The 26752-nt window shown below is 40.7% G+C and overlaps 1 pseudogene; it reads left to right on the top strand.

Moving 5' to 3' along the window:
* The first annotated feature begins 21056 nt into the window (after positions 1-21056).
* Positions 21057-25935, top strand: LOC137249611 (uncharacterized; annotated as a pseudogene).
* The last annotated feature ends 817 nt before the right edge of the window (positions 25936-26752 follow it).

The following is a 26752-nucleotide window of genomic DNA, read 5'->3' on the forward strand; positions in this document are numbered from 1 at the left end:
TAGTTGCTATGGGGCATCGCATGTGGAATATGAATGACGGAAAGCCAAAAGCGGGTTGGTATGGAAATAAATAAAAAAAAATAGCTTTTATATGTACGTACTGTAGATAGTTTGTGGGTGAGGACGTTCGACAGAATGTAAATGCGGTGGAAACTGAATGGAATCTGAGTATGGAAGCGGCGCACTTGTTCTCTCTTTAAAGAGAACCAATCAATGTACGGAAGGTTGTCATTGACATATTAAATTGACCTTTTATGCCAATATTAAAAATAGCAATCGAATGGCCCCATCGGTCATCTACTTTACAGTTGGCCTAAGGTAGTTGCCATGTAATGTAAATTAAGGTCGTATATATGCATCACGTCGCTCTTCAATTGCGTCAGTGGATAGAGTTACAAAGTTTTGCTTGAAAACGGAATGTGTTTAAAATATAAGAAAACATGCGGTTCCTTAAATGAAAATTTGTTCGCACGAATGATGTCCAAGAAATGTGCAAGTCAATGGCTGGAAAATTCTCGCTCCAGTATGAGACATCTGTTTATGTATTGAGGCCCAAAATGGTAATTTCCAGTACTAGGTAAGGTTAAAGTGGCTGGCTCCGCTGTCCGAGAGGAGACTCATGTAGGCCGATGTGGTCCGTTGTGCTACCACGCGGGGCCCCTATTTCCTGTTACCCTACTTTCGAAGAAGAAGAAAGTTTAGACCCCAGTGAGGCTAAACCAGCGCGCTTGCCTGATGAAACGCAAGATGTCGTTTGTGTTTGTAGAATCAAGCTCCGCAAGGCACCCAAAGGAGTGTCTGTGGAGGCATTGGTACCTGGTTTTTGACAGTGCGGGACAGTGGCACAGATAGTGCTCTACGCTTTCTATCTCCTCCTCGTCCCTACAGCTGCAGCAGAAGTCATTTGTCTGTAGGCCCATATAGGCACCGCGAGTGCCCATGAGACAGTGACCTGTGAGAAGGCCCACTAGTGGGCTTATAGAGATACGGTTTAACAATATCACCAATTGCGATCTCTTTTCATCCAGCTTAGGCCAGATTTGCTTGGATGTACTACATGTAGGTTCCTTGGCCCATCTGGCGTTTGCTTGATCCGTGAAAAGAGATCGTAGGTAGTGTTTGCAAGTGTTTAGATGAGAGCTGGCCTAACCAGCGGAGGTCATTGTTTGCAGGTTGGTGCTTTCCCTAGCTAGCTCATCCTGACATGTCACAGTGGCCAGGAGCCCATATTATGCTTAGGTTGCAATTTTCAGCTAGTTTCTTGAGGGTTTCTCTGCACTTCAATGCCACTAGTGACGAGGTGTTACTGCATTGCAGGGATTTTATGACAGCTTGGCTGTCAGAGAAAATTGAAATAGAATTGGTCACCTGCAGGTTAGCAAGATAGAGGGCTGCTTCCCAGATAGCTATAAGTTCAGCCTGAAAAACACTGCAGTGGTCGGGTAAGCGAAAGCTCTCGCTTAGATTGAGCTTCTCCGAGAATATTCAGCTGCCGACTCTGTTGTTTAGTTTAGAGCCATCTGTAAAAACGGAGATTTCGTGAGATCCCGGCTCCCCGCCGTTTGCCCACTCGTTCCTCTCTGGGATTCTTGTGGAAAATTTGTTGTCCCAGTAAGGGGACGATGTTGTATGGTCCAATTTCAAAGTTTCGGGGACCTGCTTCAGGATCCGGGTGTGACCAAACCTGCAGTCCCTCCATGGTTCGATAGCGTTGAGCCTTGCCGCGTTGCAGCAGACACAGTATCTACCATATATATCAGTGGGGAGAAGGAATAATATGATTTCAAGAGTTTTGGTGGGAGTGGAGGGAAGGGCACCGCTGGTAAGCATTGCCGCCATCCTCTGCACTCTCGTTACTTTGCTCTTGTTAGATACGATATCGAGTGCCGTTCACCATACGATGACGGCGTAGAAGAGTATGGGTCTCACCACTACCATGTAGATCCAATGGACTATGCGTGGCTGGAGACCCCACCTTTTTCCTATTGCCGACTTACAAGCGTAGAGAGCCATTGTGGCTTTCCTGGATCGTTCCTCCACATTTCGCTTCCAGTCAAGCTTCCTGTCTAGAATAACTCCGAGATATTTAACCTCGGTAGAGAGTTTGATTTCCCTCCCATTTAGAGACGGGAGGGTAAATTCCGGTATAATGCGTTTGCGGGTAAAAAGCACCATCTCAGTTTTTTCACTGCTGATGCTCAGTCCGCATTCGCTAGACCAAGTTTTTGTTAGGAGTATTTTGCAAGAGTTCGCCAAGCATCGGAAGGTGTTTGCCGGTAACTGTCAAGGCTTTGTCGTCGGCATATGCAATGACTTGGCATCCGGTGGGCTGTAGTATAGATAGTATAGATAACAGAGCGTTCACCGTCAGGTTCCATAGTAGAGAAAGCACGCCCACTTGAGGGGTTCCTCTGTTGGTATACCTTATTAACGATGAGCTGCCCAGCTCAGAGATAATGCTTCTCTTGTTTAGAAGGAGGTCGACGAATTCCACAAGAGGCTCTTCCACCCCTAGTGAGCGTCCAGTACTAGGTTTAAACAAAAAAGGTCTGCTTGCTTTATGGCTGCACGCATCAAGATCGACCATGTTACGACAGAGGAACAGCATGCTTCCAATGTCTCGGATGTGACGTCGTAGCCACGATCCGTACCTTTGGATTAAATTGCATGCGTATGCGAAAGGCCAATCACTTTACATTTTAAATTATCTAAAATCACAAGGAGAGACGAACACGAAAGATTTTCTCTGAGAGCCAAAGTCAACCCATCGGAATATATAAGCAATATGAATATGTTGAATCTGATGTACTTCTTCCCGCTATTGATCGAATTACTTCGAATACAAGACTTGGTGCGGCGAGGAATGCAGCACTGAAAGATTGGGCGCCGCCTACAGGACTACTTGAACATAAGTTTAAATGAAAAATAATATGTAGGCTTTGGAGCACTTTCTTTCCAGTGGTTATCTGAGAACTTCGATTTCTTAATTCGAAAGCCCGAAACAATTGAACTCCAAAGCATCATGGGCAGACAGAGTCTTGCGTTTCTTTGAGGTAATAAATGAAAAAGGGATCGAGTTCCATAGATGGCTAAGACTAATACATCGGGTAAGAGGGCTAGAATATACCCGCGGCAGGTATGCCTGTAGTTAGAGGCGACTAAAATTCCCAAATGATTCAAGGGGTTGTGTAGCGCAACCTTTTCAAGGGGTTGCCAGCGCAACTCCCCAAAACCTTCGGTAAAACAATAACAACAACAACTAATGCATCGCTTTGAAATGTATCAAGAGAAACTCAAGCTACACCACAAGCAAGCTTAAAATACTCAAATATGCACTCCCAGCTTTGCAGCGCTTTCGGAGAGTAGTAAAAGTAGTCCTGATTTTTGCTGGGGTTTTTCAGTTAGGTTGCCGGGCAAACTTCTGGTAACACTACAGACGCTTTCAGTATATGTGAGGTTCCACGGACCGGCCAGTTCAGCCTAATTATTTAGTAGGTTTTGTTGGATCGCTTTTTTTTGGAAAGGGAATTCAATTATACCTATAGTTTTGAGTAGACGCCGTTACCGACCTCCTCTTTAATAGCAATATATAACAACCAAAAGCTTGAACATGATTTGTAGCAGTGTATACTTCAAGGATGGGATGACTGCATGGTTCCGAAGAGTAGAGGGTCTGACATCGCTCTAAAGAGAGCTTGATATGACACCAAAGATGACATACAAAGTAAACTAGAGATTAATGTTACTAAGAGATCTTTTTTGTGGAAAACATTTCCATTTCGAAATCCTTGCAAACGATATCTTAGTTGTCTTTTCTTGGTCTACACGGCGGCCTTTTTTAATGGCGCCATGTAAACGGTTTTCCTGCTGCAACCACCTTCTGGTTTGAAGTTCCCGCAAACCGCGCTAACTCCCGGGGAATTAAACTGATTTATATCGCGTTTAAGGTTGCATCAGCATATTGAGGGAAAAACGGAAGCCCAAGGCCAACGAAGTTATTGGATATATGAAGCGAGGCTTCAGACCTGGTAAATATGGTATCGGCCGAATCTTCACTATACGCTTAATCGTGTATACGACTCACTATAAGAGAAACGACATGCACCATAATTTCCTCGACTTCAAAGCAGCTTTTTACAGTGCGAAAGTACAAGTATAAGATCGTACATTTCCTGGCGTAAGCGTATATTGATATAATTGGGCATAACAAGCATGAGACTCATGTTGTGCTCTCTGTCCGCAGTCATTCAAGATCGGCGCGTTCGCAGCTTGGCAGCCAGCCACTCGAGGCATCTATATGGGTACCAGCAGTAACAACGGAGAATAACTCTTGCCAACAAGTACTTCTTTGGACTGAGTAGGCAATTGAAAAGTAAAGGAATCTCGGAACGAACTACAATTCCGCTTTATAAGTTTCTCATCATAACTGTCCTGATGTATGGGTTGGAATCAAATAAGATGAGTTGGCCGTTTAAGCGTTAAAGAGAAAACTTTTCTGGAGGGTTTATGGTCCTGTCCGGTACGCATACAGCGAGGATTGAAGCAGGCATAATGAAAAGTCGTATGAGCTTTACGCATATATGAACGTTGTGCAAGGAATAAAAGCCAAAAGGCTTCGCTGGCTATGTCGAAAGGACGAAGACAACTACTTCGTTTGGGGTGAAAAACTGTATGCCCAAACATTTGGGATGCCCATGGGCAACCCTCTGTCACCAACCATCGCAGATATAGTCATGGACGACTTACTCAACGACTCCCTATCTGCTGTTCAGAAGCAGAAAAAGCGGGACACGTTTACTGAGTCGTCTCCAAAGACTCGGCATCTTTCCCGACCAAGAGCTGTCATTTCAGTGTAAACTCCCCCTCCCCCCCCCCCCCCCCCCCCCCCCCCCCCCCCACACACACACACAGGTGAAGGAAGACTTAATACTGGATACTAGGAATAAAAATCTAGTATAGATCACACTTTCATTCCTACCGCGCCGAAAATGTCGAAGTCTGAAAGTGGTTGCATTCCTCCTCCCCAATGGTATGAGTTTGAATCCATCACGCAGACAACTTTTAAAGGTTCAAATACCAACAATGATATCCTTTAATGCCACTACATACATTCTCTGAATTTGGTTTAAAAATAAACCTGTCAGCTACCAAGTACATAATAACCTTGTAACAGAATTCGGACATGGGATAAGTTTTTTGTACGTGTGTGTGTGAAACAGATTAGTTTTGCCCTCGAAAATCCAAATAAATGCCACAAAATAAAACAAACAAAAAAAATGTGAAAGGAAAAGAAAAGCTCTTTCACACAAGCGCAAGCTCATTCGTATTCCCAGCAACGGAAGTCTGCATGTGTGCGAGTGTCTGTGGAGTTCAAATCCCCGAAAACAACTGTTAATGAAGAGTTTTTTGTTTTCTTCACAGTCCCTCGCTTTAACTGCTCCCACCCTCTACAGCTCGCCGTATGCAGGAATGCTGGATTCTAAATGAAATTGAGCTTCGCATGGGATGAATGTAAAAGCTGCATGGGTGTCATATGGCTGCTGCCAAATATAGACCTACACACATACTTTTATGGATAACATTGGTATTCTGCTGGTACAGCTTACTAATCAACGGCCCGCCCTCTGTGGCAAACGGCTTTGTTCGCGCTTCTCTTCCTCGCTGTTTCGATTCTCGGTATGCGCAGCGTTTTTTTATCCTCAATTGTTCGAACTCCCTCCTTAGCCTGAGTGCATGGATGTTTTTCGCGTTTCTGTTCCTAATTTCCTGCGTTCCTGTTCAAAATTGATAATCATTTGCATAAATATGCCGCAATGCTTTTTAGTCATCCACTTCAGGGTTTGTGTGTTCGTTATTTGTGTTTGGTAGTTAATTTGTAATATCATCGTTATATTTACAAAATTTGCATAACAACCGAAAAAATACGTATTATATGACGAAAGGAGCGGGTTATTTACATATGGATGCAAAAGGCATGTGTTTGAATCCTGTATCTTCGCACCCTTTCATTTAGTGTTTGAATATAAATTGTATACCCACTTGCATTAAAGTTCTAAACTCGTATGTACCTGGTACCCTCATTGATTGATTTTGAACCTACTGCGCTTTAACAAGAGAGAAAGTAAGAAAACTGGACCCAAGTTCTACTGCTATATTTACAGACGGCTCAAAGCTGGATGTCAAAGTAAACAACGACATTTACTCGGAGGACAACTCTGAATAAAGGAGGAGTGTAAATAAACCCGAAAGTACGCGCAGCGATACAAGGAAAGTTTACCGTCGAAAATCTGGTTACGAAACATACAGCTGATGACTACTTCACTCTTCTTTCACACCTGCTCACCGATAACAATTTCGACCTGACGATGTGACCGAGCAGTGGGATCATAATTCTTTCCCATTGCGTACCACCGCTGGTACGATGAGGAATATCGCGCTGCCTCAGTGAAGAAGATTTAAGTAGCGACTTATAGGGCCACGCTGTGTACAGGCGCAACAGGACGCGGTATATTGGAGCGTGTTCGTGAGGCGAAGAAGGAAGAGATATGCCTATTTAGAAGGAAAGTATGTGAGGAAGAAAATTTAATGAAATCATGCCCGAAATTTCTATTTAAAAGATGGCGGATGACGGAAGATTTCAAGACCGGGGTCGATTCCTGCAGGAGTGATAATGGCGACCTGGTAACTGACGTAAATTGTGCGCTTAAGTGGCGGATGGTGGTGGAGAGAACACATCTGCTCATCGATAAATATCGAGGGAGAAGACGAACCTGATACCCCAACCGCCGATGATGGAAAACACGTTCCGGCACCCCACTATGCGAAGTTAGAATGGAAATAAATATACTGACGTAAATTGTGCGCTTAAGTGGCGGATGGTGGTGGAGAGAACACATCTGCTCATCGCTAAATATCGAGGGAGAAGACGAACCTGATACCCCAACCGCCGATGATGGAAAACACGTTCCGGTACCCCACTATGCGAAGTTAGAATGGAAATATCCCGGCTAAAAAATCACAAGGCGCCAGGTAATGACGGAATACCCGCCGAGCTGTTCACACACGAAGGCGAGGAGTTGGTAAAACGCATGCATCAACTCCTATGCAAAGTATGATCGGATGAGCACACTCCTCCAGATTGAAACTTAAGTGTACTTTGCCCAATCCACAAGAAAGGCGATCCCGCAAACCGCGCCAATTACTACGAAATCAGCCTGCTTAATTTCGCATATAAGGTGCTATTTAGCTTACTGTGTAATAAAAGCTTGATGAAGCCCATAGACAACAAACTGATTTGACCTTATCAGTGACCTATTCAGTCCTGGTAAATCTACTATCGACCAGATCTTCATGATGCGCCAGATCCTAGAGAAGACACTCATCATCTTTTCGTCGAATTCAAAGCAGCCTTTGACAGCGCGAAAAAAAAGCTGGTTGTATGCTGCTATGTCTGAATTTACTTAAGTTCCCTGCAAAGTTTATAAGGCTCTGTCAAATGGCGTTTAGCAACGCCACCTGCTCCGTAACGATCGGGAAGGACCTTTTCGAGCCATACGAAACCAAACAAGGCTTCAGACAAGGGGACTCCTTTTCATGCGATTCCTTTAATATGATTCTGGAGAAGAGTATTCTAGCAGCAGTACTAAACAGTGGTGGTACAACAATACAATTACGGGCGTATGCTGGTGATATTGATATTATTAGTCTGATCAATCTGTGAGTTCTGCGTTCTCGGGATTAGATATAGAATCAAAAAAATTGGGTCTTGGGGTAAAGAATCGGAATCGGCGCATTCACGCTTATGCAGCAACGTAGAGATATAAATTCGAGACTGTGAAGTATTTCGTCTATTTGGGAACCAGCATTAACACCAAAAACAATGTCAGCTTAGAAGTCAAACGGAGAATAACTCTTCCTAACAAGTGCTACCTTGGACTGAGTAGGCAATTGAAAAGTAAAGGCTATGGGAGTGTTCGAGAAAAGTTCTACGGAAGAGTTATGGTTCTGTCCGTGATACCGACAGCGAGTATCGAAGGGAGTATAATGATGGGCTGTATGAGCTTTACGCAGATATGACGATAGTGCAGCGTATACAAACCCTGCGTATACAAAACCCTTCTCTGGCTAAGTTATGTTATGCGACTGGAAGATGACGCTCCGGCCAAGAAAGTATTTCAGTCGACACCGCAGTTTGGAAGCAGAGGAAGGAGGAGGAGACCTCTACTGTGCTGGGAGAGGCAGGTGGCAGCAGACTTGGGGGGAGGGGGGTAACCTAGAAGGTTTAATTGTGGTCATATTAATCGTTCCCCAGATGGTGGGGTAAGTACCGCAATGGTGCTTGTTACCGGAACGTATCGGATCTATATCCAGCAAAGGACCATCAACATTGATAACACTCTTCAAAACCTTCAGGGAGTGTCTTTATCGTTAATACAACAACAGCAACAGCCATTCCAAATGCGCAAAATGAAAAACGTTAAAGTACCTTTTGTTGCCACCACCATGTTGCTGTTATAACATGTCGGACATGAGAGCGTAAGCTATCTGCCAACTAAGCAACACATATTCCAGACTTCCAAAGACCTTCGGTACGGAAAGGGAATACACTTCCACCACGCAGTGGCGGCAGAAATGAATTCAGGAAAAAACATAAAAATCAAGACTTAAGCAAGGAGTGCCATGCAGTGGTTTCCTATCCCCACTATTGTTTCACTTCTCTGCCAGAAGTACAAAATTGAGTCCCATAGTTTTATACTTGTGCTAATAACTGTTCGATAAAGCCAGCATGTACCAAAATTGATAAACTCTGCTCCAAGATAAGCAGTTAGTTTGCTGATCTCTTATTTTACTAAACAACCCAACGGCGGCCACCGTGGTGTGATGGTAGCGTGCTCCGCCTACCACACCATATGCCCTGGGTTCACACCCCGCGTAAAGCAACATCAAAATTTTAGTAATAAGGTTTTTCAATTAGAAGAAAATTTTTCTAAGCGGGATCGCCCCTCGGCAGTGTTTGGCAAGCGCTCCGGGTGTATTTCTGCCATGACAAGCTCTCAGTGAAAACTCATCTGCTTTGCAGATGCCGTTCGGAGTCGGCATAAAACATGTAGGTCCCGTCGGGCCAATTTGTAGCGAAAATCAAGAGGAGCACGACGCAAATTGGAAGAGAATTCGGCCTTAGATCTCTTCGGAGGTTATCGCGCCTTACATTTATTTTTATTTACCCAAGAGATGGCTGCCTGACGCTGAACAACCTACCACAGAAATATCAAGAGAACTCGAATCATCACAAAAGCAGCCGATTTATCCGTGTGTGCCGACATATACAAAGCAAGCAAGGAGTCGCTCTTTTTAAACTACTGTCCGTTGAATATCGAAATTGAAACCCAATCTTTACCTATTGTCGTGTGCTCCCGTAGACGGGTTCCGATAAGAATACTTCTTTAGCCGGAGCATTCTCTTTCGTTCGCATTACATGGCCTTGCCAGCATAGCCGCTGTGCTTTAATGTTGCGTAAAGTTCCCACAGCTCATCATTAAATCTTCTTCGGTACTCGCCGTCGCCAATGCATAGAGGCCCGTAAATATTTCAAAAAAATATTCTCTCGAAAACTCAAAGAGCCGCCTCATCCTTGTTGTCAGTTTCCATCTTTCTACAACATGTATAAGGACTGGTATGATAACTGACTTGTAGAGTATGATTTTCGTTTGCCGATAGAGGGTTCTAATTTTCAATTTCCTACCTAGTCCAAAGTAGCATTTATTATCAAGAGTGATTCTACGCTGGATTTCGAGGGACGTTCTTGTTTGTGTTGAAGTTGGTTCCAAATTAACGAAGTCTTTTATTATTTCGATATTATGGTTGCCAACAGTGGCTTGGTTGCCATAGCGCAAATGTGCTTAGCTTGATGACAGCAGGGACTTCGTCTCGTAAGCAGGGTTAAGCAGGGTTGCAAATAAAATATCTATGGTTTATACCACAATCCAAAAGCTTAAATGTGTGATGGGTCGCTAGATTTCGCGATGGGAAAGAGAAGGAGACAGCAGCTCAGCACAATTCTGTGCCACGAAATTAAAATGTTGAAGATTCGTTTCAGATAGTAAAGCCAGTGCCTACCGAGTGTCTCATAGGTTTATCGGGACAAGGGGACTAAGTGGGCAGTCATGTGGACTGGCTGTGAGCCCTAGTAAGAAAAAGAGCTCGCTCATCTTGTACTGCTCTAGGAGGCTCATCGGCACGGAACTCACGCTAAGGATCTTGCTTGGCTCATAAAACGCATTGCTCATGGCTAGCGCTGCGAAGAGAACTAATAACTAAATGAATTTTTACACGCATTTCCGGCAGAATTCTTATATACTTCGAATGTATACTAGGCGTGGCGAATTACTGGCAGCCGGGAAGTGCTCTCAATGCTAGGTAAAACATCTTCATTCTCTCGTGGTAGGAATGAGATGAGGAAGCAGTGGGCTGCTGAACTGGTTCATGAATATATCGAAGCTAAAACGTATTTTTGGTGGTTTTCTGACTGAAGCTTGTTATAAGACGCAAGTTCAAGCTGTTAGAACGATGTAATGTCTTCAAATGCTAGCAGGGTTAAGAATTTTACCATTTACTCGACGATCATGTTGTCAGTTAAGGAACTGAGCTGAATAGTGGTAAAACTCCTTTCTACCTCTTTTTCATTTGCGTCTAATTATTAAAGACGTGGTACGTTGTATAAAAGTCGGAGTTCACTGGCCGTTTACTGTTTACTTTTGTACAGATGGACTTCTAGTGAGCTGAGCAAAACACTTGGCATCCAATGCCTCCTTCTGGGAGAGAGATTATTTTTGCCAGTGGATGGCTTTGCTAATTTCTCGGGTTCGATAAGTCTCATTTACCCCCGGTTGTTGGGGCTATTATATAACACTGCCAAATGGGAGTGCATGCGGAAATCCCTCCTGCTACAGCTGCAGGAAAAATGAAAAGTTGGAAACATCGATTCACTTCACCAAAAATTTTGAAACTAGTTACTTCAATTAGAATAAAGTGTTTCTCACAACACTACTGGAATGAAAAGCTTCTCAGTGAAAACTCATCTCCCTTGCAGGAAAGGAAGTAGGACCCGTACCGCCAATGTAAAAACAAAAATTTAAAAGGAGCACGACGCAAATGGAAGGGAAGCTTGGCCTAAATTCTCTTTGTAGGAATATATAACCTTGCATTTATCTTTTTACAAGTAAAAGTATGTCGCCCGCGACTTAATTGGGCATCCGAATGATTTACTCAAGGTCAAGATCAGTCGCACTCGTAGCTATAGCGTTGCCATTTTCCAAGTAGTTAAGGCTAACGTTAACGTTTTTTTATGTGGTATCACAGTGAGCCTTCAGGCTTTCCACGTGAGCTTTTCCTACATAGGGTAGATACCACTCTACCTAACTCAATCAATCCCAAGTCCAGACCATGGCGGAACCATTAACAGGTGACTGCCGGAAATCAGCTGAGTGGTATTTTTTTATATATAATTTTACTCTTCAACTTCCGGCAAGTACGATTTCGACATTAATCCAAAGATTTACAAAAACAAAGCACATGGAATTTTTTTATGTTTGTAAGTATGTCACCATGATGCGGCCTTGTATAGTTCCGCCATAGTCCAGATGTTTATTTGCCTTTCGTTACTAAAAAAAAATCATAATAAGCTCGTGCTCAAATCAATAAGGTGACCAGAGCCGACAAATTACTCCAATCAGACATATTTGAATGGCACAGACAACTCAATTCAACTTCTCAATACAACTAGGTCCAGACAAAGATAAAACTCATCATTCCGCTGTTGAATGTTATTATGCGATGAACATTTAACATTGATTATGAAAACAAACACAAAAAAAAGCAATAAAATAATGGAATATGCTTGGCACGTCCAAACTACATATATATGGACACAGTATAAATGGGTGTGTCATACGACGAAAATGAAATAAGCTCGCTGTATTGTCTGTTGTTATCTCCGACAAAGTGTGCATGGGGGTAGGGGTCCACATATGTGCATATGGCTACATATATGGTATATTAGCTTTTGTTTATGGGTAAGTGGGGCCATGAGAGAAAATAAAAATAATGAACGAAAGCTAAATGCTAAATGGCGCTTGGGCAGTACCGATGAATGTATGTTGCTGTTGAGTGCTGAGCGCCTGAGATTTAGTACTGTGTTTTTCTGGAAAAAGTTGCATTGGATCACAATGTGCCACCAGTTGGTAGCGGGTATTTATTATTTTTACTGTTTAATGGCTCTGAAACTGTTAATTTGATGTTAGATATTGGAAAGATTTGCATTGGGTTAAGTGAGCAAATTTTTGCCAGTGCTGCTTATATGATCACTTTTATAGGTAAGTGTGTTAGTTGGCTTGATTAGGTGGAAAAAAAATTGATGTTCATATAAAAGTGTTTAGTTCCATTATCGCGTATTTTTTTCAATTTGAAATGCAGATTTATTTGTGTTTTTAAGCTTATGAGGCTGTAGAAAGTGCCCACATTTGAGGTTATAAAAGTGGCAGTAAAAAAAAATCTAAATAAAAAGAAGATACAATTTTTTAAGTACTTCCTTTATATAAATGGACCAAAAGAAACGAAAAATGTCCCTTTAAACAAAGACATACATATCTTGTTGAACTTTGATAATCAAATTTTAACCTAAACACTGTAAAAATTTTACGATCCCTAGCAAAGTTTTTTTCCCTTACGTCAAATTTTTACCGGGTTGCCATGTGTATTCCAAGTTTCAAGGCTCTAGCTAATCGGGAAGTTACAGATTGAAGCCATGCATGGCGGAACCATACAAGGTGGCGGCAGGGTGGGATACATAAATACGTAAATAAAAATTTCGTGGACTTTGTTTTTGTAGTTCGATGGACTAATGTCCAATCAGCTGATTTCTGGCCATCACCTGTTTGGTTCCGCCATGAATCACGAATCAGCTCAGAAGCGTAGTGAGGGGGGACAGGGCGACAAGGGGAGGGGGCATCTGTCACCGGGCGCTACTCACAGGGGGCGCCAAATGGTGCGCAAAGCAGAACTTCCTGGATAATTTGTATTTTTATTATAACTGATTTCTGGAAAAAATTTTCCATACAAAAAAATTCATGCATACATATATCCAGAACACTTGCCACAGGTTGTGGAATAATTGAAAGCATACATATATCTTTTTTTCTCATGTTGAACGTTACGATAGGAATTACTAAAAAATGCTTTAACAAAAACTGTCAAACGTGAATCCGAAATGCGAGACTCTCTGTGAAGAAGGGATAGAAAAAGCGAAGTATCTTTGTAATAAATGGGATATTGATATAGTAAAACGTGTAAGAAGGCGCCGCAAAATGCCCAGGGGAATCGGCTAGATATTCTGGTCTTTCCTCAGAATGTGAAATTTCTCGCGTCATGAAAAGTGTTTTCGATCGTCTCGAACAAAAAATACGTACAAGACTAAATTACCTTAATTTTATATTTGGATTTCTCTTAGAAGTTGGAAATTTGTTAAACAGGGATAATAACGACGAAATTGTAAGACTTGGGTGAATTTTACAATACAGATTTCGATGGAACAGAACTTTTTATCGAAATATGGAGATGTTTTTCCAAACTTGACTATCTCACTATTACTAATTTATTATACTCAGTTGAGCAGAGCTCACAGAGTATATTAAGTTTGATGGGATAACGGTTGGTTGTACATATATAAAGGAATCGAGATAGATATAGACTTCCATATATCAAAATAATCAGGATCGAAAAAAAATTTGATTGAGCCATGTCCGTCCGTCCGTCCGTTAACACGATAACTTGAGTAAATTTTGAGGTATCTTGATGAAATTTGGTATGTAGGTTCCTGAGCACTCATCTCAGATCGCTATTTAAAATGAACGATATCGGACTATAACCACGCCCACTTTTTCGATATCGAAAATTTCGAAAAACCGAAAAAGTGCGATAATTCATTACAAAAGACCTATAAAGCGACGAAACTTGGTGGATGAGTTGAACTTATGACGCAAAATAGAAAATTAGTAAAATTTTGGACAATGGGCGTGGCACCGCCCACTTTTAAAAGAAGGTAATTAAAAACTTTTGCAAGCTGTAATTTGGCAGTCGTTGAAGATATCATAATGAAATTTGGCAGGAACGTTACTCTTATTACTATATATACGCTTAATAAAAATTAGCAAAATCGGAGAAGGACCACGCCCACTTTTAAAAAAAAAAATTTTTTAAAGTAAAATTTTAACAAAAAATTTAATATCTTTACAGTATATAAGTAAATTATGTCAAGATTCAACTCCAGTAATGATATGGTGCAACAAAATACAAAAATAAAAGAAAATTTAAAAATGGGCGTGGCTCCGCCCTTTTTCATTTAATTTGTCTAGGATACTTTTAACGCCATAAGTCGAACAAAAATTAACCAATCCTTTTGAAATTTGGTAGGGGCATAGATTTTATGGCGTTAACTGTTTTCTGTGAAAATGGGCGAAATCGGTTGATGCCACGCCCAGTTTTTATACACAGTCGTCCGTCTGTCCTTCCGCATGGCCGTTAACACGATAACTTGAGCAAAAATCTATATATCTTTACTAAACTCAGTTCACGTACTTATCTGAACCCACTTTATCTTGGTATGAAAAATGAACGAAATCCGACTACGCCCACTTTTTCGATATCGAAAATTGCGAAAAATGAAAAAAATGCCATAATTCTATACCAAATACGAAAAAAGGGATGAAACATGGTAAGGTAATTGGATTGTTTTATTGACGCGAAATATAACTTTAGAAAAAACTTTATAAAATGGTTGTGACACCCACCATATGAAGTAGAAGAAAATGAAAAAGTTCTGCAGGGCGAAATAAAAAACCCTTAAAATCTTGGCAGGTATTACATATATAAATAAATTAGCGGTATCCAACAGATGATGTTCTGGGTCACCCTGGTCCACATTTTGGTCGATATCTGGAAAACGCCTTCACATATAGAACTACCACCACTCCCTTTTAAAACTCTCATTAATACCTTTAATTTGATACCCATATCGTACGAACAAAGTCTAGAGTCACCCCTGGTCCAGAAAGGCCCACTCCCTCTTAAAATACTCATTAACTCCTTTCGTTTGATACCCATATTGCACAAACGAATTCTAGAGTCACCCCTGGTCCACCTTAATGGCGATATCTCGAAACGGCGTCCACCTATGGAACTAAGGATTACTGCCTTTTAAAATACTCATTAACACCTTTCATTTGATACCCATATTGCACAAACGAATTCTAGAGTCAGCCCTGGTCCACCTTAATGGCGATATCTCGAAAAGGGGTCCACCTATAGAACTAAGCCCCACGCCCTTTTAAAATAATCATTAACACCTTTCATTTGAGGCCCATATCATACAAACAAATTCTAAAGTCACCCCTGGTTCACCTTAAGGCGATATCTCGAAAAGGCGAACACCTATAAAACGAAGGCCCACTCCCTTTTAAAAATACGCATTAATACCTTTCATTTGATACCCATATCGTACAAACAAAGTCTAGAGTCACCCCTGGTCCACCTTTATTGCGATACCTCGAAAATGCGTCCACCTATAGAACTAAGGCCCACTCCCTCCTAAAATACTCATTAACACCTTTCGTTTGATGCCCATATCGTACAAACGCATTCTAGAGTCACCCCTGGTCCATCTTTACGGCGATATCTCGAAAAGGCGTCCATCTATAGAACTTAGGTCCACGCCCTTTTAAAATACTCAATACCTTTCATTTGATACCCATATCGTACAAACGCATTCTAGAGTCAACACTGATCCACCTTTATGGCTATATCCCTAAATGGCGTCCACCTATAGAACTATGGCCCATTCCCTCATAAAATACTCTTTAATGCCTTTCATTTGATACACATGTCATACAAACACATTCCAGGGTTTCCCTCGGTTCATTTTCCTACATGGTTATTTTCCCTTATGTTGTCACCATAGCTCTCAACTGAGTATGTAATGTTCGGTTACACCCGAACTTAACCTTCCTTACTTGTTTTATTACTAATGTATTACAATCATATTATTAAAGGATACAAATGCCCTATAAAAAATAAAAATAAAATAGATCGAAAATTTGGTATGCATTTTTATACTCAGTTGAGCAGAGCTCACAGAGTATATTAACTTTGATTGGGTAACGGTTGGTTGTACAGGTATAAAGGAATCGAGATAGATATAGACTTCCATATATCAAAATCATCAGTATCGAAAAAAAAAATTGATTGAGCCATGTCCGTCCGTCCGTCCGTCTGTCCGTTAACACGATAACTTGAGTAAGTTTTGAGGTATCTTAATGAAATTTGGTATGTATATTCCTGGGCACTCATCTCAGATCGCTATTTAAAATGAACGATATCGGACTATAACCACGCCCACTTTTTCGATATCGAAAATTTCGAAAAACCGAAAAAATGCGATAATTCATTGTCAAAGGTGGTTAAAGCGATGAAACTTGGTAGATGGGTTGAAGTTATGACGCAGAATAGAAAATTAGTAAGATTTTGGACAATGGGCGTGGCACCGCCCACTTTTACAAGAAGGTAATTTAAAAGTTTTGCAAGCTGTAATTTGGCAGTCGTTGAAGATATCATGATGAAATTTGGCAGGAACGTTACTACTATTACTATATACATATGTGCTAAATAAAAATTAGCAAAATTGGATGAAGAACACGCCCACTTTTTAAAAAAAAATTTTTTTAAATTCAAATTTTAACAAAAAATTTAATATCTTTACTGTATATAAGTAAATTAAGTCAAAATTCAACTCCAGTAATGATATGATGCAACAAAATACAAAAATAAAAGTAAAATTCCAAAATGGGCGTGGCTCCGCCCATTTTCATTTAGTTTATCTAGAATACTTTTAATGCCATAAGTCGAACAAAAATTTACCAATCCTTCTCAAATTTGGTAGGGGCATAGATTTTATGACGGTAACTGTTCTCTGTGAAAATGGGCGAAATAGGTGGAAGCCACGCCCAGTTTTTATACACAGTCCCCCGTCTGTCCTTCCCTTCGGCCGTTAACACAATAACTTGAGCAAAAACCGATCTTAACTAAACTTAGCCCACGTACTTATCTGAACTCACTTTATCTTGGTATAAAAAATGGCCGAAATCCGACCATAACCACACCCACTTTATCGATATCGAAAATTACGAAAAATGAAAAAAATGCCATAATTCTATACCAAATACGAAAGAAGGGATGAAACATGGTAACTGGATTGGTTTATTGACGCAAAATATAACTTTAGAAAACAACTTTGTAAAATGGGTGTGACACCTACCATATTAAGTAGAAGAAAATGAAAAAGTTCTGCAGGGCGAAATCAAAGCCCTTGGAATCATGGCAGGAATACTGTTCGTGGTATTACATATATAAATAAATTAGCGGTACCCGACAGATGATGTTCTGGGTCACCCTGGGCCACATTTTGGTCGATATCTCGAAAACGCCTTCACATATACAACTACCACCACTCCCTCATTAATACCTTTAATTTGATACCCATATCGTACAAACACATCATAGAGTCACCCCTGGTCCACATTTATAGCGATATCTGGAAAAGGCGTCCACCTATAGAACTAAGGTCCACTCCCTTTTAAAGTATTCATTGTCACCTTTCGTTTGATACCCATATTGTACAAACGCATTCTAGAGTCAACCCTGGTCCACCTTTATAACGATATCTCGAAAAGGCGTCCACCTATAGAACTAAGGCCCACTCCCATTTAAAATACTCATTAACACCTTTCATTTGATACCCATATCGTACAAACAAATCGCCCTTATGGCGATATCTCGAAAAGGCGTCCACCTATAGAACTGAGGCCCACTCCCTTTTAAAATACTCATTAACACCTTCATTTCATACCCATATCGTACAAACAAATCGCCCTTATGGCGATATCTCGAAAAGGCGCCCACCTATAGAACTGAGGCCCACTCCCTTTTAAAATACTCATTAACACCTTTCATTTCATACCCATATCGTACAAACAAAGTGTACAGTCACCCATGGCCCACCTTTATGGCAATATCTTGAAAAGGTGTCCACGCATAGAACTAATGCCCACTCCCTTTTAAAATACTCATTAACACCTTTCGTTTGATACCAATATTGTACAAACGCATTCTAGAGTCACCCCTGGTCCACCTTTATGGCGATATCTCGAAAAGGCGTCCACCTATAGAACTAAGGCCCACTCCCTTTTAAAATACTCATTAACACCTTTCATTTGATACCCATATTGTATAAACAAATTCTAGAGTCACCTCTGGTCCACCTTTATGGCAATATCTCGAAAAGGCGTCCACCTATAGAACTAAGCCCACGCCTTTTAAAATTCTCATTAACATCTTTCATTTGATACCCGTATCGTACAAACAAATTCTAGAGTCAGCCCTGGTCCACCTTTATGGCGATATCCCTAAATGGCGTCCACCTATAGAACTATGGCCCACTGCCTCTTGAAATACTCTTTAATACCTTCCATTTGATACACATGTCATACAAACACATTCCAGGGTTACCCAAGGTTCATTTTCCTACATGGTTATTTTCCCTTATCTTGTCTCCATAGCTCTCAGCTGAGTATGTAATGTTCGGTTACACCCGAACTTAGCCTTTCTTACTTGTTTTTTGTTGATATTGGAACGATGCTTCGTTATCCCTTATCAAATTCGGTTGGAAGTCAAGCTGACCCCCGAGTTCTGTCATCTTCTCACATAACAAAAAATGGCACTGGAGTTTGTGAGTTAAGCTGTGGCCACTACAACATGGGGAAAATAGGTGAAGGTTGAGTCGATTTCTCTTGGTGTGTTCGCTAAGTACCAATTAATAATGATGATAAGTACGTAAGTTCCACTTCTTAGTGCCTGTACCATATCGCATCAAGCTATATCGGAAACACAATGCAAGATCGAAGAGATTTTCGAATTCGTGAGGTTGATCACTGCTACCAGAGAAACTAAGATACGAAATGGAAAGTACGCCACGAAAAACTCCTCTAATACCATTCTCTCCTGGGTTTGATCACATAAATTGAACCTTGCGAAGATTAGCATAACAAAAGCAATGGAAAGTATGGGTAAGAGATTCTCATTTGGTGCGAAATAAGTAAGTTAGGTATTTTTAAGGACTCAGAGACAATTTGATAAACGTCAACCATGTTTACAATCATTTAATGGGACTACCGATTTTTGGTACATGTCTCCAGTTTCTATTATTACCTTAATTTTAATTAAATCTTATCTCTTCAACTATGCATTTATTGCAAAAATAAAGCAATTTTTTTTGTAATACTGATAAGAACTATGAATAGTGCACATTAACATGTACAGTGCTATGCAAAACTATGGTGGCCATCTAAAAGGGAACATATGTGCTAAACAAAATCATATATAAGGCATATACATATATACGAATCAATGGCCTGGTGAGGTCTTAGTTTATTCAACTGCACGTACACTTCCCAAATTATGTGGCGAGTGCCGCCAGAGTGGCAGTCCGCTATCAGATGCAAATGCGGTACTTTTTAGTGTTAATACCTTCTGGTACCAGCCCGACACCCGAAGAACGCGTGTATAAGTAATAAGAGATACGATGGGAAACTGAGTTACATGTTTAGCCTCATTAAATCCAACCGGTCCAGAGTTGAGATGGATTAAAAGAAAATACGCTTGTGGAAGTTTATACTGGAATGGTTAGGTTGAACTGGCCGTCCATGAGGACCTCACATAGACTGAATAAGTCTGTAGTGTTACCAGAAGTTTGTTTTAACGACCAAACTGAAAAACGCTATCAAACACCAGGACCTATGTTATAAAATAACTCCGTCCTCTTGGCAAATACTAGAAGCTTTCTATGACTTACGTCACTTGCTGCTTCTAGATCTGACAGCTGTATCACTCCTAATAGCTGGAGTCTTAGCCTGGAAAGCGCAGAGCACGATCACAGAACGTGCTCGATCCTTTCCTCCTCCAGCCCGCACTTCCCACATCTGCTATCACTGACCAAGCCTACTTTAAAGGCATGTGATGCCAGAAGGCAGTGTCCAGTCAGAATACTCGTCATGAGTCTAAAGTCGTCTATTTTTAATGATAGAAGCAACTTTGTTAGTCTAAGGTTGTAAGACCTACACATAATCTTCGCCACTTTACAGCCCCGCGCTGGAACCCACGCCTTTCCTGCTTGGTCGATCATGTGCATCCCTCGCCTTCGTTTAACCTCACCCAGTCTAATTGGGACGTCTACGGAGCAAGCTTCAAGGGATGCGCCCTTTTTAGCTAGTTCATCCGCTTTTTCATTCCCATCTATTCCCATATGCCCTGGAATACTTTTTGACCATTTATTTTTCCGACGACTATAAAATGGCAATGGTTGTTTATCAAAATATTGCCGAAGGGATGTTAGGTCGTATAGGTATGTAGTATGTTCAAAGTCTATCAGGGGTGTGCGTATTGAATAGACGTGTGGTTTTTCGTGGGCCACTTAGACTAAGTTATAACATTCGATGGTTTTGCGATCAAAACCTCTTTGTAATCATGATGTGTATTAATAAAGTAATTAATCGATAAACTGTTTAATTTCAACCAGTTTTGGAGTGCCAGAGGATTAAGGTGGTTAATGCTTGTTCTGAGCCGCTCAAGGCACTGATCAACGGGTTAAACTCGTCTAGTAGCATTTTAAACACAGTTGGAAGAAAATCGAACAATCTTTTTAAAATGGGCTGTGGTACCGTTGTGAGCTTCAGCACTTGCGACTATTCAGTCGCTTGATTCAAAGGTTATCATTTAGAAAAGAAAAATACTACCGCTACCTTGATATTAACGGAAACATGATTAGCCGCTGCAAATATTTTCCGCAATACTGAATGACTTGAATTCACTTGCCGATCAAACAAACACTTGCATTACAGAATTAAGTACATACGACAATATTCCGATTACGAATACAAATTAATTTTAGTTTTCAAGAACTATTCAGAGTGTTAGGACCTTTTCAAGCAACAAATTCCCCAAATAAATACTTTTTAGTAATAGGAAAATAGTAATAATAATTATGTCCTCACAACCTGCCACCTTCATCAAGGGTGTTCACGATGCGGAGCTCTGCAAACGTATGGAATATCAAAATCTTGGTAGTACTGGACTAAAAGTATCAAAGGTGTCATTAGGTACTGCCACTTTAAGTGATTTGTTTGGGTGAGTCGGGCAAGTGAATGTGTAATGATGTTTATCTACCTTCGAGGTCGGAACTTTACAATATATGGTATGCGTATCACGCCTGAGGTCGATTTCTCTACATAACTTCTTCTGTTGAAACGTATCGATTGGCTATCACATTGCCTCCTAGTTATTTTAATTACGGTTAGACGAGTTTCCCCTCAAGAAGATCAGAATACCGACTTTTTTAAAGCTCGGCACTACCACCGGTGCAGAGAGACATACCAACACGTTTCCACAACACCAGCGATTTTAATTGGAAACAGTCGATTCACGACTTCCATTATCGAAGCCCAAGGCTACAGAGGAACTGCAGAAAGCTGCAACTTCAAGTTAATTTGGGCGATTATTTGGATTGTCAAAGTAGGCTCACCCAGCAGCTTCAAAGTAATGGAGGCTAAGATGTCAAGATAATTCAAAATTGAACAACCTCTATGGGTCGATGTCGAACACATGAGTTAAATTTATCGCCCCGGTTACATGTGAACCACGAGAAATTGCAATAAGTTGAACATCATTCGCACACCGGAATTGCTTCGACATCCTCGTCCGCAAATTAACTGTTCTAGTATCTCGCCATCCATTTCCAAAATTAATTTTTTTGAGTCGTAGTAATATGTTTCTTATCAGATTTCCAAAACTTGCTTCTTTAAACCCCTTTCCCATTAATTTATTGCTAAAACTTCATTTTCACATTTCCAGAGATCTCGATTTGGATGAGGCTATTAAAATGATACACCAAGCTATAAAATCTAGCATTAATTACAAAGATACGGCACCATATTATGGACAAGGGCGTTCTGAAGAGGTCTTAGGTATGGCCTTGAAGGATATACCGCGTGAGGCTTATTATATAGCAAAAAAGGTGGGACGTTACGAAAAAGATTTGGTAAAACGTTTTGATTTCTCTGCAAAAAGAACCAGAGAAAGTGTTGACAAAAGCTTAGAATTGCTCGGGCTTGATTATATTGATGTGATGCAGGTGAGCTTGGAAAAAATATTTGTAAATAAAAGTTTTAGGTACAAATTTCTGATAAAATACGGAAAGCTTTACGACGAGGTCTTCCAGGGTTTTGATGGCCGAAATTAATAATAGCATCGAGTAAAGCTAGACCTAATGAACTCATAATAAGTATAACGAGTGCTTGTAACAGTCCATTGTCGTCCACCCTACGGTTGTTCAGTTTTAAAATTTTTGGCCGGTGAGGTTAAAGCAAAATAAACATTTTTTATTTAATGGCCTACGCGTTTCAGTAAATTGTGCACCTTCTTCATGGGCGCATGTCACTTAAGTTGGTAGAAAGTCTAGAAATGTCTACTTTTTTTTAGACGAAATAATTTTGTCCGATGAATGAAAAAAGTTAAGTAAGCTGTGTTTTTTTTTAAGGCGCGATAACCTCCGAAGAGATTTAAGGCCGAGCTTCTCTTCCAATTTGCGTCGTACTCTTTTTTTCTACAAATTGGCGGTATAGGGCCTACTTGTTTTATGCCGACTCCGAACGGCATCTGCAAGGCAGATGAGTTTTCACTGAGAGCTTTTCATGGCAGAAATACACTCGGAGTGCTTGCCAAACACTGCCGAAGGGCGACCCCGCTTAAAAAAATGTTCGTCTAATTGAAAAAACTTGTTCTAAATTTTTTGATGTAGCTTTGCTCGGGGCGTGTGGTGGGCGGAGCACGCTACCATCACACCACGGCGGCCGCCAAGTAAGCTTACTTTCCGCTTATGGGTCAAGCCCTGAGAATTACCTCTCCCATTTAACCAAAGCACCGAATTCTCGAATGAATAGTATTAAATTTTCAGAGTATAGAATACCAGATATTTCCCAATCGAAATAAAGAGGGATTCAATATAGCAATACGATTATGTGTGAACAAGAAATAAATAAAGCGCGATTGGAAAGAATATCTAGTGTATGAGACTTGGTTTAACTTGAGGTGTACAATGCAGTTATCAGGAAGAAATTACGTAATTGAAATGGTTGACCAGTAGACTTTCTTCCGATGACATTGCAACGTAGACGAGCTAACGCTTTTATTCCACAGAATGCGATTTCCTTTCTTTATAACAATCATGCTCCCTTCCCTCTTACGGCAACGTCCAAAGATCCGTACAAATTTGTCTACCCCAGCTGCAGCTTTCTAATTTTCACGCTCCTATCATTTAATAGATTTAGATGGAAAATTTGTTCGGAGTACTGCTTTGGACTAAACCAAAGCATCTTTGAGCCGAATATAGCTTTGGTTCGGCCTACAAAAATAGTCATACAAATTTTCATTTGGTCTGTTTTAATTCGGTGCTGTCACTTCGGTCTTTGGGGATGTGTATTTTTACTGTGTTTGACCTTATTTTGTTTTAGTTAGCATCTCTTTCCCATACAAACCACACCCATGAAAAATATGTTCGTAAAAATAAGCAAGCTCTGGCTGCGTATCTGTGCGTTGATAAGCTTATACCAAGCAAATCTTTTCATTGCTTATCGGAAAACGCTTCATCCTCATCAAATTTAAAACATCCTATTGGAAAAAATTGTCAAAGAAGGCAAAGCTAAGCTTATCGGGATTACAGGATATACATTGGCAGTGCTTAAAGAACGTTTAGTACGTGCTCCAGGACGCATTGATGTAAGTATTCCTTTCATATGTAATTAAACGCTTTATCTTAATGCCAATCTCACTCACAGACAATTCTTTCCTATTCCCGTCACACGTTACTAATAATACGTTAAAGTCCTAAAAACTTCTTTCAAGAGCAAAAGGTTGGCATTGTTTGCGCATCCGCACATGCTCTTGGTCCGCTAACAAATACCGGGCCACAACCATGGCACCCAGTTGGCGAGGATGTAAAAGCTCTATGTAAGAAAGCAGCAAATATTTGTAAAGAACGCAATATTGAGCTTGGAAAGTTGGCTATGTACGAGTTTATGCAATTAGATGGTGCGAGCAGTTTCTTAGTTGGTATGGAAACACGAAAGCTTTCGGATATTAGTTTGGCTGCTTATTATAATGGACTCAACAAGAAGGAAAAAGAGGTGTTGAAACTATTAAGAGAAACGTGAGTAAATGTTTGGGGAGGTTCCAAGGTATTAATGGGGGTGCAGTTTATAGTTCATTCCAAAGGTGGTCTGTTGAGGAAAGAAAACTCTTTCAGTGAAATCAAAATGGTTTAAAATCCTTTGATTTGAAATACTGGTCCCTTTGCAGGATTTGTCTCTGAATAAGAAACTCTTCTAACTACATCCCTATGCATCACATCGGCGGTTTGGGATTTTGGGCGGAGGAGGACGGATTCCTTCTATTATATAAAAAAATATACAAGGAGCGCTATACCTCCGAGAAGGAGGTATAGCCGACTCTGCCACTTAGAAGCTTTTCATAGAAGAAATACTGTAGAGGGGCAACACTGCTGTGACAAATTTAGTCTAAAGATTTTGAGATTGCTTTTCGGAGCCTTGAACCCAGGACCTTCGGTGTGATAGGCGAGTATGCTACTACCACCACCACGGCCTCACAGAATAAGTAGATCAAGTTAGAATGTGCATGATTTCCCTCTGTCAATCCACCCTCTCATGTAGAAGTAAATATCTAGGGCTTGACCTGATATAAGTAAATCGCAGTTCATATGCGGAGTTGTACAAGTTCATTACTTTGAAGGAACGCTTCAACCCAATTGAGCCGGAGGATCGGTGCCAGGGTGCACAAATGGCAGAACATACTACTGTGTCAATCTAGAAATTAGTAGATCCTGCATGCTGTCAGATTTATGCAGCGTCTTTCAGGTGGAAATTATAGCCACGAAGAAGGCAGCAGAGACTCTGGAGGAAGCGTCATGAAGCTGCAGTCGCGTCAATATATATATAGATAGTCAGGCGGCGATTAAGGCAATAATCTCACACAATACTTCACCAAGAAGTGTTCTGGAATACAAAGAAGCATTGGGAAAACTTCGCATAGGCCGGACCATACATCTACACTGGGTTCCCGCTAATAAAGGGATAGAAGATAACGAAAATGCCAATGAGTTGACAAAAACCCTTCTGTAATTTCAGACTTGTACTTCAGGAAGATGCAACACTCGCTGAAACGAAAAAAAAAAAATTTCTAAGATAATGTGCAAAGCCTACGACATTATACTCACAAAGTGGCTAATATCTCTGAACAGAGAAGACTTAAGGCTCACGACGGGCATACTAACTGGGCACTGTCTTCCGGCGTTACATGATAGAGGTTCTTCCGTTTGATCGTCAAACCAGTTAACCATGTAACGCTATGGACACTTTCAGCCTATGTTAGGTCTTTATTGACCGGCCGGTTCAACCTAACCTAACGTTTGAAACACCAAGTAGTCACAAAACTAATCAAAATACACAGCTTACGATATTTAACTTTCATATTTAATATACAATTTTCTGTATCTATTTCCGCAGCATCTTTACAAAAACATATAACTGGGACGGTATAGAGTTGGAGGAATATAAGCCAGCTGTAGCCAAAGCGAAATAGAGACAAAATTTACAATATTATCAGAAGATGAAATCGCAATTAGCCACAAACTAATATCATAATTGTACTTTAGTCTCAAATGGATAAATACTTATTACAATCTTTAACCTACATTTGGAAATATACTATGACAATAATTAAAAATTTGTACATTTTCTAAATCGAATGGAAACCCTGGAGCCCAGTGAGCAAAAGCCGAAGGTTTAGCTCGCTAGGTCATGTCCAGCGAATGGATGAAGCCGCTCGGGACTCAAATTTTTCAGCAAAGAAGTTGAAGGAAGCCTTGAGGTTCTAATTGGTATCAGTAAACGCGAGCCAATGATAACGCCAAAATAGAAAACTAGTAAATAAAAGGCTTAGTATTACGGATATATGCAGTGCTTTTACCGATTTAATCTAGTAGGATCCGATACAAGCAGCTTCTGTTACTATCCCGACTGCCCCAGGAGCGTTTTTTTGACATCCCGAACCTCTGGATCTTTGTCTCGTATTACGATAGGCATACTAACCGCGAGAATATTCTAAGCCTTCTAGCTCGCTATTTGGTCAGGGTCAGTCATAATCTAGTAGTCAACCAACAGTTGCGGCTTAAATAAAAATGAAGCATACTCCAAGCAAAAACTATCAATGGGTAGTTGTAGTTGGCTCAGCGGGACATGATTTACCCTGTTTATACGGCACGCCCACTCAAAGACTCTCCTCTAAATATGTCAAAATTAGATACTCGAAGCATTACCGAGAAGAATGAGTTTCAAAGAGAGACAGTTCAGGAAGAGGTAGTTAGGATTAGCGCCCGGTCCCTTAGTAAACGAATTGAATATTAAGGATCCTTTGAGTACAGTTTTGTAAACGCCTAAAATGTAATAATTCAGGGACTGCTCCGTAGCAAAATGAGGGTTGGGTAGTCGGCAGACTGATGCAAACTCTAAGAAATAGGAAGCCA

The sequence above is a fragment of the Eurosta solidaginis genome, chromosome 4, assembly GCF_040869045.1.
Source record: "Eurosta solidaginis isolate ZX-2024a chromosome 4, ASM4086904v1, whole genome shotgun sequence".
Classification (NCBI taxonomy): domain Eukaryota; kingdom Metazoa; phylum Arthropoda; class Insecta; order Diptera; family Tephritidae; genus Eurosta; species Eurosta solidaginis.